Source organism: Oryctolagus cuniculus, chromosome 10 (assembly GCF_964237555.1).
Source record: "Oryctolagus cuniculus chromosome 10, mOryCun1.1, whole genome shotgun sequence".
In the NCBI taxonomy this organism is placed as follows: Eukaryota; Metazoa; Chordata; class Mammalia; order Lagomorpha; family Leporidae; genus Oryctolagus; species Oryctolagus cuniculus.
Genome location: NC_091441.1, coordinates 54,768,676 through 54,783,607, shown reverse-complemented (window position 1 = coordinate 54,783,607; position 14,932 = coordinate 54,768,676). Strand labels below are relative to the sequence as shown.

The 14,932-nt window shown below is 37.0% G+C and overlaps 1 protein-coding gene and 1 long non-coding RNA gene across 4 annotated transcripts in view; one reads left to right on the top strand and one right to left on the bottom strand.

The window, feature by feature from the left end:
• Positions 1-14,932, bottom strand: part of LOC127492305 (uncharacterized) — a 69,506-nt gene that overhangs the window by 40,687 nt on the left and 13,887 nt on the right. For both annotated transcript variants that reach the window (XR_007921510.2, XR_007921509.2), the window contains exon 2: positions 7,365-7,523. This is a non-coding gene — a long non-coding RNA (uncharacterized lncRNA). The remainder of the gene's footprint in view (positions 1-7,364; positions 7,524-14,932) is intronic.
• RBBP8 (RB binding protein 8, endonuclease) overlaps positions 7,555-14,932 on the top strand; it is a 106,705-nt gene continuing 99,327 nt past the window's right edge. The window contains exons 1-2 of one of the 2 annotated variants that reach the window (XM_070050397.1): positions 7,555-7,750; positions 8,676-8,885. The gene's annotated coding sequence lies outside the window, so the exon portion shown is untranslated. The remainder of the gene's footprint in view (positions 7,751-8,675; positions 8,886-14,932) is intronic. The other variant, XM_051851350.2, reaches the window with a different exon arrangement.

Here is a 14,932-nt window from a genome sequence, read left to right as displayed (position 1 = left end):
TAAGTCACAGCCTGCAACACCAGCATCCCACAAGGGTGCTGGGCTGTACCCTAGCCACTCCAATTTGATCCAGCTCCCTGCTAATGTGCCTGGGAAAACAACAAAAGATGTCCAAGCACTTGTGCGCCTGACACCCAGATGGAGTTCCAGGCTCTTGGCTTTGGCCTGGCATTAATGGCCCTGACCATTAAGCCATTTAGGGAGTAAACCAGCAGATAGAAGATCTCTCTAAATCTCCTTCTTTCTCTGTAATACCACCTTTAAAATAAATCTTTTTTAAAATAAAATGAAAATAAGTAAAAATTTTAAATTTTACATGAATTTCAAATGGAGCCTAAATGAGTATATGGATGTCTGAGAGAAAGAAATGAATGTTGGGTGACCACATGCATGCTGATGTAAATGTCATTTCTATGTGAGAAGCAAAAGGAAACAGAACAAAAGACTATTTGTATCTCCTAAATAAACTCTATCTATTATAATTGATTTGGATAATAAACTACTCTTTTGGAATTCAAATACCCTCACAGATGATTAAATCTGTTGATCAGTCACACAATTGCTATCATGAAAATAACACCTGAATGAAATCAACCTCCATGGAAAGCATTTTCTTGAGGAAAGAAAAAAGGTCAGAAGTAGATCTTGGACTTTAATTGCAATGCAGATAAAACCCAACCCTTTCCCACAGGTAGGTCTGAGCTTCAAGATAAAAATTAATACCTTGGGATTAAGCATCAGCAGGTCTGGGTTTGGAAAAATGGCTCTACTATTAAACTGTTATTTTGCCCTAAGTAATTGCTTAATTCCAATATATCACATTTTCCTCATCTGTAAAAGTAGGAAATAAAACAATAACTCTCTACTAGGGATATTATAAGAATTAAATGAGATAATATATGAAAAGTGCTTAGAACAATGCCTGGCACAAATCATCAAAATATAGCTATCATTATCAATATTACCATTATTAGATGCTATAGGCAAAGTATTTTGATACTAAAAGTCCTCGATGATTTTCAATGACTGAGAACTGAAAAAATAATTGGGTAGAATGAAATCTAAGAGTATCTACACGTTTAATTAAAATACTATATTATAACATGTTTTATTGCTTTCTTTGCCCACAGCCTCTTTTTTTTTTTTTTTTTTTTTTTTTGGACAGGCAGAGTTAGACAATAAGAGGGAGAGAGAGAGAGAGAAAGGTCTTCCTTCCGCTGGTTAACCCCCCAAATGGCCGCTATGGCTGGCACACTACACCGATCGGAAGCCAGGAGCTAGGTGCTTCCTCCTGGTCTCCCATACAGGTGCAGGGCCCAAGCACTTGGGCCATCCTCCACTGCCCTCCTGGGCCACAGCAGAGAGCCGGACTGGAAGAGGAGCAACTGGGCCAGAACCCGGCACCCCAACCGGGACTAGAACCCAGGGTACCAGCGCGGCAGGCAGAGGACTAGCCTAGTGAGCCCGGCGCCGGCCCACAGCCTCTTTATATGAGAACCTTCCAGTTCTAAGGCTATGATAAAATTCAGCCAAGTTTGTATCATGGACACCTGACACAAGGATATCCAATGAATTAAGTAACCTAAACCAATCACATTCTCTTTCTCTCTCTCTCTCTCTCTCTCTCTCTCTCTCTCTTTCTCTCAAAATAAAAATCTCAGCTTTTAATAACTTAATGGTAACCAGTATATCATATAAACATATATAACATATAAATCTTGGAAGTAATGAAAATGTTGAATCCTAAGCAAGAAAAGAGGAAGCAGAGATTTTTGTAATGTCCATGTTTTCATATTTTTCAGCTTACTCTTACTTTGTAGCACATCCTTTAATAATTTCTTAAGAAAAGATAAACAGGGGCTGGCACTGCAGCACAGCAGGTTAAGCCACTGTCTGTAGCACTGGCATCCCATGTGAGTACTGGTTCAAGTCCCAGTTGTTCCACTTCTGATCCAACTCCCTGCTGGTATGCCTGAGAGAGCAGTGGAGGATGGCCCAAGTCCTCGGGCCCCTGTACCAACATAGGAGACCTGGAGGAAGCTCCTGGCTCCTGGCTCAGCCCTGGCCATTGTGGCCATTTAGGGAATGAGCCAGTGGATGGAAGATAACTCTCTCTTCTCCCTCTTGCTCTCTCTCTCTTTCTCTGTAACTCTAACTTTTGAAGAAATAAATCTTTTTTTAAAAAAAAGAACAAAAGAGAAGATGAAGAGATACAATTTTAGAAGCTGTATGTATCCAAAGCTATACTTAATGTACTCTCACACTTGATTTCAAGTTGAATAAATATAGAATTCTTGGTTTATAAACACTATGCTTACAGAATTTATTTTTATTTTTATTTTTGACAGGCAGAGTGGACAGTGAGAGAGAGAGACAGAGAGAAAGGTCTTCCTTTGCCATTGGTTCACCCTCCAATGGCCACCGCGGCCGGCGCACTGCGGCCGGCACACCACGCTGATCCAATGGCAGGAGCCAGGTACTTATCCTGGTCTCCATGGGGTGCAGGGCCCAAGTACTTCGGCCATCCTCCTCTGCACTCCCGGGCCATAGCAGAGAGCTGGCCTGGAAGAGGGACAACCAGGACAGAATCCGGCACCCTGACCGGGACTAGAACTCGGTGTGCCAGCGCCGCTAGGTGGAGGATTAGCCTAGTGAGCCGCGGCGCCAGCCTATACTCTAAATATAGAATTCTTGGCTTATAAACACTATGCTTACAGAATTTTTAAACTAATTCATTGCTATCTAGTTTTCTGAGTTGCTGTTAAAGCTGTGCTATTCTGATTCCTGATCCTTTCTATGTGATCATTTTGTTGTGCTAGTTTCCCTTCTCTTTCTCTGGAAGTTTCTGTATCTTTTCCTTATCCCAGGTGTTCTGAAATTCCATGATGATATACCTTGTGGGCAGCCTTTCTGCATTCATTTGCTAGGCATTTAATGAACACTTTCAATCAGAAACCTGGGTCTTCTGTTTACAGGGAAAAATTCAGACTATTTGATAATTTTTAATCTTCCATTTCTCTATTATTGGTTAAAACTTTTTTATTCATGATTTTTAAAAGATTTATTGATTTATATGATTTTATTAATTTATATGATTTATATGATTTTATTGATTTATATGAAAGGCAGGCCCAGTTACAAAGAGAGAGAAGGAGAGCCATGGAGAGAGGTCTTCCATCTGCTGAATCACTCCCCAAATGGCCACAACCACTGGGGCTGGGCAAGGCCAAAGCCAAGAGCCAGGAGTTTCTTCTGGGTCTCCCATAGGGGTGCAGAGGCCCAAGCACTTGTGTCATCTTCTGCTGCTCTCCCAGGCACATTAGCAGGGAACTGGATAAGTGGAACAGCCAGGACTGGATCCAGCACCCACATGGGATAGCGGTGCTGCATGCTGTAGCTTTAACCTGCTGCACTGGCCCCTAGAAACGATTTTAAAAATGTTTTATCTTCTATTTCTCTTTGTTTTATCTTTCTATTTTATATCTGGGAAATTTCCTCAACTTTATCTTCTAACTCCTCTTACTGACTTTATTTCTACCACCATGTTCTTACTTTCCAAATCTCCTTTTTAGTCTCTAAAAGTTCTACTTTTAGGTATCTTTCTGTTCTTGTTTTACATAACCAGTAATGTCTTTAAATTTAATATATTAAAATAGTATTTCTTAAATTATTCTGCTCCCTGTGTTGTTAACTGTTTCTTTTCTTTTTTTTTTTTTTAGATTTTTTTAAAATTTATTTATTTGATGAATACAGTTACAGACAGTGAGATGGAGAGACAGAAGAAAGGTCTTTCATCCACATGTTCACTCCCCAAATGGCCACAACAGCCATAGCTGAGCTGATCTGAAGCCAGGAGCCAGGAATTTCTTCCAGGTCTCCCACGCAGGTGCAGGGGCCCAAGTGCTTGGGCCATCTCCCACTGCTTTCTCAGGCCACAGCAGAGAGCTGGATTGGAAGAGAAGCAGCCGGAACTAGAACTGGTGCCCATATAGGATGCTGGTGCTGCAGGCAGAGGATTAACCTACTGTGCCACAGCACTGGCCCCTACGTTCTTTTTATCTGTTGTTTCTCTTCATTTATTTCTTTCATATTTAATGCTCTCCAATCAGTTGCAAAATGCTAAATGGTAATTCTGTGTGCCTACCTGGGATTAATTGATTTATTTAAGGGTTATTTGACCAAGAGATTTAACATTATAGTAGGGTCTCTCAACCTTGGCCTTGTTGACATTTTGGACTGGATAATTACTTGTTGGGGTGGGAAGATGAGCTGCTGTGTATTGTAAAATATTTAGCAGCATTCTTAGCCCCTACCCATCAGATACCAGTACCACACCTCTGCCCACCTCCGTAGTTGTTATAATCAAAAGCTTCTCCAGACATTGCCAAACGTTCCTTGAAGGGGCAAAATCAACCCTAGGATACAACCACTGTATTAGGCTGATCAGAGATGTGACCGTTTTTCAGGCAGAAATTCACTACTTCCCTGCTTTGTGAGTGAAAAATAGGAACTTGGGTACTAGCATTCGGAGGCCTAGTGGAGGAACGGACTGGGCAACTCACCAACCAACATAAAGACAGACTTGATCTCTGTGGTAGGAAGAATAATGACCTCTTAAAAATGTCCACACATCCTAATCCTAGAAAGCTATGAATATGTGGTTATATGGAAGAGGTGGATTTAGGTAGCAGATGGAATTGTGGTTGTTAATCAGCAGACCTTAATAGGGAAATTGCCTGGAGTTATCCAGTTGGATTTAAATGTAGAAGACAAGAGCAACAGAGTCAAGGTCAGAATGATTTGACAAAAGAAAAGTCTTAGCCAACCATTGCTGACTTTGAAGATGGAAGGAGACCATGGCCCAGAAATGCAGACAGCTACTGGGAACTGGAAAAGACAAGAAAACAGTTTTCTCCCCCCAAGAATGAATTCTCCATATATGAATGCAGCCCTGCTGACACTCTGATTTTAGTTCACTGACTAATTTTAGACTTCTGACCTCCAGAGTGGAAAGATGATAAATCTACATTGTCTTAAACCACCAAGCTTCATGTAATTTGTCATATACGCAACAGAAAATGATGCAATCTCCTTGATTTTAATGGGGATAATTCACAATTCACCCTCTGCTCTCCCTGGTATTCCCAAATCTAGAATCAAGCTAGGACAATCTCTCCAACCATTAAAACACAAATCCTACCTATCTTCTACCAAGGTTGAAGACGGGACAGTCTCCAGGCTTTGGGTCGATTAAGGAACCTGCAGAGCAAATTATTTCTTAAGCAAATTTTCAACCAACATACAATTCTGAGCCCACTTCACACCCCAAGACTATTTACAGGTAGACTGTGCTTCCAATCCCTGATGTTTTTCAGCATTCTGCAGCAAAGTCAGACTTCTCTTTCTCTATTCTGCTAAGCCAGTCGCCACATATCCTGTCTTCCTCTTCTATATCTCTTGTCTGCTAGCTCTCTCATTCCTTTTGATCCTGAAGAGTTCATGCTGTTTTGGTTCTTCACTGTTATTTTAGTGGGTTTTCAAAAATAATAAAAAACCAAATGCCCATGTTCAAATGTTTAGCTGACATTTTATAGAGCCCTCAATGTGTATGAGGTTTTTAGATAAGCTTTTATGTAAATTGTGTTATTTGGATATTTCAATTACTTTAAGGTATAGGTACTATTATTTTTATTACCATTTTATAAATAAAATTGATGCTTGATTAAAGAGACAAAGCTATTAAGAATAGAATTGTAATGGAACCCAAGTCTTTGTCATTTCAAAGCCAATTTTCCTACCCAATATGCAATCTTGTTAACTGTTAAAAAAAATCTAACTTTAGATTAGGTGTTAGCCAAATATGGCTTACTGGCCAAATCTGGCCTGCCACCTGCTCTGTAAAGTTTTATTGGAACATAGCTACACCCATTCATTGACTATTGTCTATATCTACTTCTGTACTAATGTTACAGATGAATACTAAAATGAAAACAATTTGGCTCACAAATTTTAAAATATTTAGTTTCTGATCCTTTACAGAAAAATTGGCTGACCCTTGTTCTGGAAAATACTTAATTACCAAATTCTGAGTAATAATAACTTGAGAGGCATTCTTTTTACCCTTCTTCTTGCCTTTTACTATCCTACAGATAGCACTTTTTGGTTCTGGGTATAAAAGTATTCTCTAAACCAGTCTACCTTGTGGTCTTCTCCACAGTTATACTTGTTCACTTTTCTGTGCTCCTACCTCAATTATTATAATTATAGTATTGTATACAATTTGACTCACACAACAGTTACTAGTTGTGTTTCCCTTGGGATCTGGCAAATGCTGACTCTGAGTAGATATTTACTTAGTAAGCATTTACTAAGTATTTCTAAGTGTCAGTGTTCTAGACACTGGAGACACAAAAATGAATATGACAAATTTTGGTTCATGTGTATTTCCTTTAGTTAGACACAGAAAGATAACTTGAATATGGAGTCTGGTCTATGGTCTCTGCAAGAACACTGCCCAAGAATCGAAGGAAGTGCAAAAGTGCGTAGGCAATAGAATCAGAATCTCTTGAGGTGAGGCCCGGCAATCTGGGTTCTAACTAGCATCTCAGATGATTCCTGGGCAGAAAAGTTTCGGAATCACTTCGTCAGTAGGTACAGAAGACTGTTTCTAAATGTGCAAGAATTAATAGAGTAAAAATAAATCTCACATGATCTCCCTTTATATAAATAATTTCTGTCCAACTGGAATCTTATATTGCTGTTTTACTAAATGTATCTTTTCCACCATTGTGAACCCCCTACCTAGCAGAATTCCTGAAAATTAGTAGCTATTTCTGTTGAACTGCTGAATATCCAAAGTAAAACTTCTAACTTGCCTCTGGTATGTAGAAGTAGTTTTTCCAATTTTAGACTGGAATGGTATGAGGATCAGTTGAGAACAAGGAAGATAACACACCCAGGCGAATATTTGGTCAACCTACACCTTGCTTCTCTCCCTCTAAAAATGCTTCCTTCTCGTTCTCAGGGCTCCTACCCTGGTACGGAATACTAATCTCTCCCCTCAAGGCTAGACCAGTCCAAGCAAAGCCAAGTTGACTAGTGGAAAAGTTCAGGCATTATGAGATTTTTCTTTCACTGTAGATTATCTATTTCCAGAGGCTTCGGAAATAAAAGGATTACCTATCCCTGCCTGAGGATAACAGACCACTTGCTTATATGTATCTACCAGAGGAGGCTTATAACAAGGGACTCTCACTATACCTGACACGTATCTACCACTCCCACTAGAATTCTGAATTACTTTGCTGGAGGCTACAACATTCTCAGTAGTTTGTTGGGAGTTGACGGAGGTGGGGATAACTCACCCAGTACAAGTTTTGCAGAGTTGAGCCGCTGCAGCATGTTGAGCTAGTCTTTGATGCAGACTGGTCAGACGAGTTCTGGATCTACTGAAGAACCGGTTTGACTGGCCTGTTATGCCAACATATTCTGGTTTGATTCCATGTTCCACAGACGGTAGAAACCTGCCCAGCCAGTTAAATGAAAGGCATATTAGGTTATCCATTGCACACAGTATATAGCTTAGATGCAGCAGATCTCTTCCACATAGCAGTAGTGCCTAGCAAGCTCAAGTGTGGTCCAAAGAGGTGGCGTCCACTGATTCAATGTTTAAGTTCATAGCTTCAGGGAAAGTGAGCAGTGACATACCTGCTTTTGACCAACAGCAGAGGTTTTCTAAATAAATTGAAGGGTAAGTTATATCTTTTGTATTTCTTGATTTTCTATGCAATTTTAGAAGGTTAAATTTTAAAATTATGTTCAAGAAGGTATATACTTTTTAAATGGTAATACCTATATTATACTCTTTCTGTTATATAATGTTTTATAACACTTGTCTATGTGTTCATTGATTTGCTTGGATAAAGGTTATTTGGTATAGAATATACTTTTGCTATCTTTTTTTTAAGTTGGACAAGGCCATATTCCTTTAAAAAGCCGAGTTGAATAATTTGCCAAATATATTTCACATAGTAATCATTCATCTCAAGCCATCTACTTCTTTGATAATATACTATTATGTTTTACAGGCTGTAGCTATGTAGTAACAATTTTATATGGTAAATCCAATTGTGAATAAAATAATAATTGCCTAAAAGTATTGGCCTGGTTGTTGATCCTGAGTATATTAGAGTAACAATTCACAGCAAGAATTAAGGAGTGTGAAAAACAAAGATTGTGGAATCTGGTAACTGATTAACTATTGGAGCTCAAAAGCACTTGCTGAGCTGAATAGAAAGGAATGAAGACAGGTTTTATCATGCCTGGTAGTTCTGAAAAACTTTTTAGGTTAAAGAATACTTGCATCTTCTTTTTCTTTTATTTTAAAATGATTTATTTTACCACACTCTTTCATTGATCCAGTTACTTTAGTAAACTGTATCATTTAAAATGAAAGTCACTAATATTTTAATATTTATTTTGGCATATCATATTACCTCTTTCCTGTCAATATCTCTTTATAGATCATCTTAATAGGACTTTCAACTGAGCAAGTCTGATGCATCCTTTTTAATTATGTTCAAATTCAAAGTCTGTATTAATAGTGTTTTTAGGATGTTCATAAAGAATAAAGACAAAAAGCGAAAATGCTCAGATGAGATTGCATTTTTTTGCAGGGAAAAGCTTTGGATATGTGTTAGTCCTACCTCTAGGCAATACTACATGAAGCTTCTGGTAATTCAGCTAAACTTCTGAAAAACTATGCAATGTATCTGCAAAAGGAATGTGCTGATTCAGCAACTCAAAATTACTTTGATTCAGCATAAATTGTATCCAGGTCAAAACTTTCAGTTGGTTGAGTTTTTCTCTTTTCAATCAGTTTTCAGGTGAGATGTGTGTGTGTGTGTGTGTGTATGTATGTATATATATGTATGGGTGTATATATATGTATATATATATATTTAAACGGAGCATATTGTTAGTATTGCCAGTAATTTTAAAATGTTAAAGCATATTGTATTTAAAATGCAGGGATCATGCATTTTAAATAAATTAAACATAAACATAGAGGTTCTAATTTATTTACTGAATATTTTTTATGTTTTTGATTTTAAGAAAACCTATGTAGAAATAGGTTTACATTATATATAGGAACTAGATATACATTACATATAAAATCAATAGGTTAAAATGCAAGTCTCACTCTACATTTTGGAAAGGTGTTCTACAGCTTCCATTAAATAGAACTGTTATTTTCAAATATATGTTGTCTATATTAAATATGAATTTTATGTATTCTCCATAAATGGATTCCTTCAAAATAATAACACAGTGCACCGTTTTGATTAAAATAAAAGGATATATGAACTCATTTAAATTAAAACTAAGGATATATGAATTTATCAATCATATTAGCACACATTTAAGGATATATAAATTTATCAATCATATTAGGACACATTCCTTTGTCTTTATTCCTGACCACACAATCTCACAGAACTCATTTTGTCCACAATGTTAAACTGCAGCCTCTTTCCTTCCTGAGTATCTCCATGTGTCTTCTTGTAAAAAAAAAAAAAAAAAGCTTAAATTATGACATTTTGAGCTGGAGCGACTCTTAAAGAATAATGAAAGGATTCAACTCCTCATTTTTGAGTTGAGGAAGAAAACTCCAAAATGGCCGTTAGGTCACTAGTAAATGATCTAAGGATAGAAGGGGTGACCAGTAGCTTTTCCTACATTTATTCACTCTTCTGAATATCTCATGAAATTTAATCTATGGTTTGTAAAGTATTTGTAAGATGGTAAATTAGACTCTATAGTCATGTTAATAAACCTTTGGTGAACTAAAATATTTTTGCTTCCATATTTTAATTTATATATGATTTCCCCAAACATTTTTGGCATAGTGGTGCAATGTATGGGGTTGCCATTGGTAATAAAGTGACAACTGGGGTGACAGTTTGGCCTAACAGTTAAGATGCCTGTTAAGATGCCTATGTCCCACATCAGAGTGCCTAGGTTCTATTCCTGGCAGGTTCAATGCCCAGCTGCTGCTCCTGACTCCAGCTGCCTTTTAACCGTAGACCCTGGGAGACAGCAATGATGGCTCAAGTACTTGAGTTCCTGACACCCATGTGGGAGACCTGGATTGCAGTCAGCCTGGGCTCCCATTGTTATGGGCATTTGGGGAGTAAACCAATGGATGGGAGCTGTGTGTGTGTGTGTGTGTGTGTGTCTGTTTCTCTGCCTCTCAAATAAATAATTTTTTAAAGTGACTATCACTTCAAACCTTAATCTCTTAATGCCATCATATAATTTTGTTTCAAATTGATAAGGAGGCCTTACATTCATGTTTGCCTAGATTGTGGATCCTGCTATAACTTTCTGACTTAATATCGCTTTAAACTACCACAAATATTCATTTTCTTGATATGTATTATATATTTTTATATTGTTTTAGTCACCCTTATAGGGTTATAGTTTAGCATTTGCTTATGAAGTTAGTACTTGGAGCCATCATTGTGATACAGTGGGTTAAGCTGCTGCCTATGATGTCTGTACCCCATATGAACGCAGGTTCAAGTCCTGGCTATTTTCACTTCATATCCAACTCCCTGCTAATGGACTGAGAAAGCAGCAGAAGATGGTCCAAGCGCTTGGGCCCCTGCCATCTACATAGGGGACCTAGATGGAGCTACAGGCTCCTGGCTTTGGCCTGGCCCAGCCCTGGCCATTACAGCTATTTGGGAGTGAACCAGAGGATGGAAGATTGCTCTCTCTCTCTCTCTTTCTAACTGCATTTCAAATAAAAGAATTTTTTTTTTAAATTAGTACTTCCAAAATTTGGTTAGAACTGATAGGATATTTTCAGTAAGGTTATGGAACCAGAACTATAGGACTTAAAACCTATGTTAGAGGCAATAGAATCTGTTATGTAAGAGGTGAGCTTCTTTGTATACAAGTGCTCAAAATGCTTTAAACGTGTTTAACTTGAGGAATTCCTTGGAATTGGAACTACAAAAAGGTCAAGAAACAAAGGCTCAAAAATTTCAATTCTGATTCCTGGCACTAAATGTTATTTCTTTGACCTTTTATCTTTTTGCAGGTAAAAATCCTACCTAAGGGATGCTTCTAAATTTGTTAATTTTAATTCAACCAAGTGAAATCCGAAATATCATCACTTTCATTTGTTTTCCTTCTTTTTATAATCAAGAGAAAAGATATATTGAAAAGCATATCAGCTTTTAAGCCAAACTGATGTGAGTTTGAATACTGACTCTGCTCTACTATTTTAGCCTTGAAAATTATTTAACTGAGTTCTTTTCTTCATCTGTAAACTAACAAAACTTAAACCATTCATTAGGAGTTGTTGAAAGGATTAAATGAGATATTATGCATAAACCACTTAACACCGTTCTTAGAAGATGTTAGGTGCTCAGCAAAAAGTCAACACCCTTCCAAGCTCATGAACAGATAAGAGAGTACCTAACAGACATCAACAAATAGCTTTAGTTAGAAAAGTCAAAGCTTAATTTAGAATATGTATTTTATTTTTGTAAGAGCTAAAAGCTAAGTCAGCAAATTAGAAGGCATTAAGATTTAATATTGGAAAACATTTTAACCTTAAAATTTTAGAAACAAGAAACCCATATAATCCAATCCTGGTAGATTCATTTCAAAGAAGCCCTTGTTAAGAGTACTTTGAGAGCAGTACACCAAGATGATTACAAGGATTAAATTTTTTTTAAAAAATTAAAATTTCAATCATCTAAACTATGGAAGGAAGAGATAAATGGATAATTCTCGTAATCCATGTTTGCCTAGAAACTGAGTTTCAAATGCTACTTATATCTATTATCTAATATGGTATCAAATTAGTTAAGCAAAGATTTCTATATGCTCTAAAGATTGTGCTGTTTCTACTACCAACTGAATTATTTTTTCAGGACTCTAGAATGTATTTTTTCCTTCAAAGAATTCCCTTCTCAATTAAATTTATTATAGGTTAATATTAAATTATATTACATTCTCTCAATCACAAATAATGATGAGAAAAGTATTACATTCTCTCAATCACAAATAATGATGAGAAAAGTAAGTATAAAATGTATTGGGTATAATATGTGATAAAGAATAGGATTTCACATTTTCTAATTATCAAATTATCCTCAGACTTTGCTAATGAGCAAAGATGACACAGGAGCTATTGCTGAAATCTATGTCTTTGGTCAGAAGGGAATGCAGAATCCTGTGATAAACACTGAGTTTGTGTAACTGAACTTAGATCAGTTGACACATCCTCCAATGAATAAATAAAACACAGGAAACAGGTTAGGAGTTAATATTAGAACCAACTAATAGTTTCATTTATAACACAAACTGATCATATTCATTTCTTGTAATCAACTTTAGTTTCATGAAAATTGTTTGACTGCTATACAAATAAGCTTTGTGCTTATCCTATAACCCGAGTTTATAGACATAGAAAGCAAATTTTGTTTTTCAAATTGTAGAGCTTGTATGTAGAAGGTATACTAAAAGACAAAGTATCAGTCCACCAATTTATCCCCCTAGTTATATATTCTTGTCAAAACTAACAAATTAGGCACATAAACAATTTATCCTATGTGACTACTCATTAATATGTAACTTAAATTTACTTTCATACATTCAGAGTAGATGTTACAATAAACAATTGAAAAGTAATAAAAATTTTAAATGTTTAAAATTTTTTCTATATAAATAGCTAATTTGGATAATTCAGGACTAACCTAAACTTGCTATGAATCAAAATTTAACTGGGAAATAGAGAACATTATAGCTCATTGTATTAAAGACATACAGTCTAAAAAGTAACCAGAGAACTGTTATTTTAGAAGTTATGTACTACTAATAAAAGAGTTCCTTTTAATCCAACCTATTAACACTATCAGAAAAACTCAAATGTCTGACAAATCTTAGGTCAGCATTAAAATCCTGAAAATTGTACAATTAATCTAACTGCCCCATCCATGTCTGAATTCTTTCAAAAGTTAAATTTTCCATTAGTAACTCAAAAGTAGTGAATGGAGATCTCGTGCTTCCCTTTTCTTTATCTCTTGGTCTAGTTCTCTATGGAAAGTAGATTGGGAGTCTTCTGGCATGTGTGCAAGTTCTGTATTTGGGAAGTCATCCCAGGAACAGGAATGGGGGATTAGGAGAAGGAAATGTGGTAGGAGGGAAAGCCAATACAAGAGTGCATTCTTGACTTCATGCCCCACTATGATCAAGTAAGGCTCAAAACCCAGTATGTTCTTAGGACCCATGAAATGATCTCAGAATTGCATGCCAGACAACACAAGAGAAGGGCATTTATGCAATGATTCTGACTTCTGTCAGTTAAGGGTAGCCTCATGGGTTGCTAATTTCTTACAGCTTCAAGTTGTAACACACTTGTTTCCACTAGCTTCAGAGAAGCCCCTAGGGCAGAAAAGTCAGGTAAAAAACTATCAGGAAAATGGCTGAAGCAAGCAGGGCCCAAGAAGTGTCCTATATATCACATTATAGGACAAATACGGTCAAACTGTTTTTCTCTAGTTTTACCTGTATTCTAGTTAGTACTCAAAACAACTATAATGGATTTTCTCAGAAGTGAGTATATTGTAGCAATTTTAAATGGAAAGTAAGGAACTTCAACCTATTTTGTATTTGATTCATTCCCACAAAACCTGAGATGCACTGAAACCTGATCTTCTGTGAGAAAAGTACTTTCTAAAAAGCTACAATTCATTTCCTGAATTTCGCTGCCAATCTTTAAAGGGCCAAACAGCAGCAAAATGAACAATTAGTATGTACTCTGTAAATACTTTTATATTCGGCATTGATCCAAAGACTTTACTGTTTTAAGTTTACATTGGTAAAATTATAGTAAAAACAGACAGACTGCATTGGACCCCCAAGTAACACTTCTTATTATAGTGAAACACAGAATTTTGAATAGTACAAGTTTGTCTTGGACTGTAGCCAAGAGGGTCTGGTTACAAGAAGTAATTCATTATAATCCATAACGTGATCCTGGAGTTTGGGCATGAAGAATATATTATATGAAGGCTCTAGGCAAGCACATTAAAAATGGAAAAACTGAACAGCTAGTCGTGTGCTTTAATTAAGCAAATAACCATATTTCTTGGTATAATGTGTGAACTTAAAAGAAAGTGAAGGAGAAATAGGTGCTAATAAAAAAGGAATCTGATTTGTTAAACTCTTAGTGTAGGATTAACCTTATGATCATTAAGTAAACTGAAAACAGATCTTTGCAAAAATTAAGAGTGAAAAATTGCGGCCGGTGCTGTGGCACACCAGGTTAAAGCCCTGGCCTGAAGTGCCGGCATCTCATATGGGCACCAGTTCTAGTCCCAGTTGCTCCTCTCCCAATCCAGCTCTCTGCTATGGCCTGGGAAAGCAGTGGAAGATGGACCAAGTCCTTGGGCCCCCTTGCCCACGTGGGAGACCTGGAAGAATCTCTTGGCTCCTGGCTTCGGATCAGCATAGCTGCAGCCGTTGTGGCCATCTGGGGAGTGAACCAATGGATGAAAGACCTCTCTGTGTCTCTTTCTCTGTAGCTGTCTTTCAAATAAATAAGAAATGAATTTAAAAAAAGGAGTGGGAATGAGAGAGGTAGGAGGAAGAAGGATTGGAGTGTGGGCAGGAGGGAGGGTAGGATGGGAAGTATCACTATGTTCCTAAATCTGTATATACGAAATACATTAAAGTTGTATAACTTAAATTTAAAAATTCATAAAAAGCTGGCAAAACATCATCTTTTCATTCTATTAGAATAATTAAAACAGCTGGCTTTTTAAAATAACTGTCTCAGGAGGTAGTTAAATGTCACCCCTCCGCAAGCAGAGGAGCGGCACCGGACCGGACGCTGTTATTCCCTTTCAGTCGG